Source organism: Cyprinodon variegatus, unplaced genomic scaffold, assembly GCF_000732505.1.
Source record: "Cyprinodon variegatus isolate N-32 unplaced genomic scaffold, C_variegatus-1.0 Scaffold30, whole genome shotgun sequence".
NCBI classification, from domain to species: domain Eukaryota; kingdom Metazoa; phylum Chordata; class Actinopteri; order Cyprinodontiformes; family Cyprinodontidae; genus Cyprinodon; species Cyprinodon variegatus.
The window spans coordinates 1,949,904-1,955,362 of record NW_015150483.1 but is presented as its reverse complement, the minus strand read 5'-3'; the positions used below and the strand labels follow the sequence as shown (position 1 = coordinate 1,955,362).

General features: G+C 37.8%; 1 protein-coding gene across 2 annotated transcripts in view; it reads right to left on the bottom strand.

Moving 5' to 3' along the window:
* Positions 1 to 3,875: 3,875 nt before the first annotated feature.
* Positions 3,876 to 5,459, bottom strand: part of LOC107100795 (protein FAM150-like) — a 16,071-nt gene continuing 14,487 nt past the window's right edge. For both annotated transcript variants that reach the window (XM_015399439.1, XM_015399446.1), the window contains exon 6: positions 3,876 to 4,287. The gene's annotated coding sequence lies outside the window, so the exon portion shown is untranslated. The remainder of the gene's footprint in view (positions 4,288 to 5,459) is intronic.

Sequence of the window (5,459 nt, the reverse complement as noted above, 5' to 3'; positions counted from 1 at the left end):
GCTGGCCGATGAACCCCAACCCCAGGCCTGGCTCCAGAGAGGGGTCCCGGCTCTGCCGTACCGAGTGACGTCACGAGCCTTGCTGTAGTCCTCGTCATAAGGGTTTTTGAACTGCTCTTCGTCTGACCCGTCACCCAGAGCCTATTTGCCTTGGGAGACCCTACTAGGGGCATTTAGCCCCCAACAACATAGCCTCTGGGATCACCCAGGCACTGAAACCCCTCCACCACGTTAAGGTGGCGGTTCAAGGAGGAGACAATGTTTAAATATTACAGCTAAATATTACAGTTTTTTTTTTTTTACTGTAATATTTAAACATTGTTCAAATATTACAGTTAAAACAACTTTTACAGCCTTCTGGGAGTTCCGGGTTAGTGGAACATACAACTATAAGCTGCTTCTCCATGTTTAGTTTTAGTTCTAAGTATGCAGAACAGATTTGAACCAGAAGCCCTGAGGGGTCTGGGTGGTTGATACAATGATAAGTCTGAAATTGTGTTTGAACCTACATCCTTTGTGTCGTCCTTTTCTCCACAGCAGCAGCATACTGGATCAACTGCAGCTGTCTGACCTATTGAGGCAGACCTATAAAGGCACTATTGCATGGAGTAGTCTTTAAGGTCCTGCTGAGTCATTAGCCTTTAATTCTGCATATATTCCTCAAGTGATAGAAGGCCAACTTTTTTAATGTCTTATGAGCATCTAAAAGTTCAGGTCAGAATCCATCACTGCATCCAAATTTCGGGCCGGATGAGCGGTTTCCAGCTGTAGTAACTGAAGACCTGTGGCAACTATTGATCGATCCTCTGGTCCAAAAGTTATTTCCTCAGCTTTGTTTTTTTTTATTCAGCTGAAAAAACTATGTCTCATTTCCGTGTTGTTTCCTCTAAGCATTTATTCAGAGCTTGAATGGGTTCATAGTCACCTGGTGACATTGTAATGTAGAACTGAGCATCATATGCTTAGCTATGGTATTTAATTAATTTGATCAGCTTAGCAGGCAATATTGGGCAACCTTAGGAAACACTTTGATCAATGCAAGCTTATTGACAATAATAATAACACACAGACAATAATGACTTAAACATTCAATTGACCTGTAGCATCCAGACAGAGAAGCACAGAGAGTGAAAGGGGAGACCGTTTCTGAAAGGGTGAAATACAGCTTTTTTTAAATTTTCTTACAGATAAAGGGAAGGTTTGAGAAAGACCTGTTTTTCTGGAGTAGCAGCTCATCCAAGTTGTTCTTTTCAAACAGCAGTTTGAACTCTGGATCTCTGCAGGTTCTCCAGAGTGCCATGGCTGCCTCGTCTCCTTAACTGACCTGTCATTTTAGGTGAAAAGCCATGCATGGATAGGACCTACTCTTTACATTTTTCGATGATGGATTATCAAGGGTATGGGATAATGTATTATAACCATATGCTGTTTAAAAATTCTCTGTAACCTGTTTGATCTGCTTCTTGCTCCTCATATTTAACCAGGAACAACAGTTGAGTCACTGAATTGCATCTGACTTGAAATGCACGTATGAGGATGTAGTTGAAAACAGCAACACTCCAACTATGTAGGTTAATCAAATGAAAGCCACCAAAACTGACAAAAACTCCTGGATGTGGAAACAATTTTAGAAAAAACAGAGTGAAGGTCCATTTGCCTCGTATTTAAGACTGTTTTGTGGTCCTCATCTTTAGATTTTTTTTCACCTGATATCCCCTAACAAACCTATGAGGTCTTCAAAGGCCAGCTGGAGATTTAACATTTAATAGCAGGAAATCTATTGGAATGTATGCTATTTTAGGACTATCATAGCAAAGAAAGCTTTATAAAACTGTCTACCTCATTTTTCTTTTTTTTTTTTTTTATAATTATGCAATGGCTTTTTATTAATCCACAACAAGAAAAAAATCTTCAAAATCATGTTAAAGTTTGTGATATGCCTGCAAGTGCAGTTAACCATAACACTGGACCCGAAAGTGACAACATAAGGTGTTTCCTCTCTTCCCCCCAGGGCTTTGGCAAGCCTGACAGGAAGGAAATGGCAAGGCTATGGTCTCTGTTTACTATTTATTACACCAAATTTCTCAGAGGTACCAGAGAGGGGATTTGATGCTTGTGTGTAATTGTGTTAAAGCCCTCCCACATGCTATCCCCAGTGCATCTTCTGTCTCCTCTCCTAATCTGTGCTGTTTGTCTCCAGATAAGTGATATCCTCCTTAGATTAGGATCCTGTGTCCCTGTCCTTCCCACCCGGAGGGAAAGGGATCCCGGTGCATCCCCATGAGGTGGATGTTGTATTTTTAGCAGCCTAATCCTTTTATAGCTTCAGTCGTTTCCTTAATTAGTTCAGGTAATGGCTGCTTATTTAACAACAAGTTGCTCTGAGTGGATTTATGTTGGTAAATTGAACAAGTATGCAGAAGTTTGATGAGGCATACATTTTCAAAGCTGAACTTCTAAATTTATAAGGGGAGTAAGATTTGTGGGGTAGAGGTTTTCATGGTGTTTATGGCCCTGCAGGACAAGCCAACCTCATATCAAAGTGGAAACATTTCCTGGACTGAGATCCCAGTCACAGTGATAGGATCTGCACACACCATCAAACATGGTTGTTGTTTCTAATGATCACACAATAAGCCAAACTGTTGAATATTGCATGACCTCATAAAACTAAAGGCTGCTTCTCTGCTCAGTCTGAGGAGACAAACTGGGCTGTTGTAATCTTTGGCTTGTAGTTTGTTTTTTCAGAACTTGATCCATCCATTCCCCCTGTGTGTCTGAATCAATGTTTGTTTCACTATTTAGACAAAAAAATCACTGTCAATTTTCTCGAAACCAGAAAAGGAATAAAAAGCAAAATAGAAGAAAAATTAGCTTATTTCTATTTTTGTCAGTGAACTTTATAGCCCTTTGTTATAGCAAAGGAATTCATGAATCTTACTTAAATTATTAACGATCTATTTGAATTTCATTACAGGATAAAACTAGCTTTGCTTGTTTGGATTTTCTTAATATCTGATATAAATGGTTTGGTATTTTCTAAGTACAGAGTGTTATTTTATTTTTATTTTTTTATTTTCAATAGATATAAAAATGTTTGGCTTGAAGACAAGTGAACTGAGATGCGTGTGAGATCTGTTTCAGCTTTCACTCTCATGCAACAGGTGCTCTGAGGCTCAACATTTCTAACACTTAAAACAGTTTTGACATAACATCAGTCATTTCCCTTGACTGCATTTAAAAGTTTCCTCACCGAAGCGTTTGTTGCACTAAACAGATGTTTTCGAGCATTCAACTTGTGCGTTTCGGGAGCTTTTCTTATCTACAGAATTCTTTTTTTCTTTTGGCTGAGCTAGGATTGCTCAACCTCCTGTTAAGTCCAAGCCATCTGATAGCCAGGATTAAGTGAGTGGCTGCAAACATTAAAGTCTGCCAGACGTTTTGCAATGACTTCCTGTAAAAAGGGAGTTTAAGGGGCGGATTTAGGAATTATATCACCTGCTTTGAGCAGCAAGGCCAGCAGCAGCTAAAATACTGCTGAAAACGGCTAACCAAATATTTGACCCCTCCTCCAAAAAAACGTCTTGTATGGTTGTGATGAAACCCAGCTTCTTTTGGAGCCTTTTCACGAATTCTAATGAGCTGAAAACAGCTTTTGTTTGTTAAAAGTGAAACACATGGAGATAAATACACCACATGCTGTGCCAAGAACGAGCGGCCCACTCCCGAGGGCTCCATCTGCAGACTCACCCATCGCTCTTCCTGACTGCACTGCTTGCATGAATCTTAAAGAAACGCAAAACCTCCTGTGCTTCAGTATTCTTTATTTAATAATGCAGTGAATTATCACCGTGATCCTTATCTTATATGGTCTCATTGTCAACAATCACTCAAGTGCCAAATAAAATGTGATGAAGACGGATGGATTATAATGTCATCAAAATAGCAAAAGTAGAATTTATATAGAAAATAAAGGAAATACGTTTTCTCTCCATCACTCACAACTCTTATAACCAAAATAATCATATTTTAATGACTGTTAAATCATCACAGTACATATATATCTTTTCAATAAATAGATGCATTAGATATTAAATTATCTGCTTACAAATACATGGTGCATTTCATAAAAAAAAATGTCTATTTTCATTTTAGGTTATGACACAGAGAACAACAAAAATATAGACACTATAAACACACACACACAAAAAACTGCTCTCATGTCTGCTGTGGATTTGAAGGCACTTCCTTGGCGACACATTGATCCCTCTTCCGTTATATGGGGACCTGAAATTTAAATTGCAAAACAAAAATGTATGATTAAATATAACAGTGTTAGTGATTTCTGCATGTTTCAAAGCTCTATATTTAAACCCTGTTGCTCATTACTGGACGTGGAAATTTTTTCACACGATAACATCTTTTCTAGGAAGTCATGTCAGCTTCTAAAGAGGGGTCATTATTGGGCAGCCGAAGTTCACAGAAAAATGACCAGAATTACTGAATCATGACTCATTTCATACGTCTTCTGAATTTCGTCAATTGTGACACACCTGAGCTCTCAGAACAGAGCAGACAGGATCTTATTATCTGATTCCTGAGGATGTGTCAGCCTCTTCAATTATATTATAACCACCTAAACCAAATGACCATGAATGACCACTTAGGAAGATGAACTTGTGCGTGGCAATCACTCATCAGGATAGTTCTAATTGCATTCAATGTGAACACATGCTTTTACCTATGTTAGATTTAAAACCATCTAGACAGCAGAGAAATTGCAGTTTTTCAAAGCCTGCCTTAACAAAGGAATGACTACATATGCTGAATGATTTCACTGACGACAGTCATGGGCCTTCCTTTGACCTCAGGCATGTAGTGTGCTGCACATGTTTCTGACAAACCTGGTAATGCTTGGTATCATCTAAAGGCATTAAACACTTTACAATAACCATCCTTACCACCATTTATAAATGGTAAAGATACTATTTTTTAATGATTAACAGATACTTTAGTAATGTTTAATAATTTATGAACTGCATCCAAACCATCTATGAAAGGTAAATAGATCATATTGCCCTACCATGTTAGTTTAGCAATAACCATAACATCAGTGGACTTAACACCTGAACCTAGACTTTATTTTTATTCTGACTCTCCCTGTCATGTAGCTCTTACCATCTAACGTCGATGGACTTAATATATTAATAAATGATCTATTCACCTTTTAGATGCAGTTTATAAATAATCAAACATTAGTAAACTATCATTACTATTCATATTTGTTGGTTATTGTAAAGTGTAACTATATTCATTTATAAAAGAAAGGTAAGGAAATGTATTTGGGTTTGGAAAATGTATTTGCTCCTTTACTTACATCTTCTGTTTTAAATTTCTGCCACTCTTAGACAAGTTCAAATCCTTTAACAAATATCAGGAATAAATTCATATACTATAAT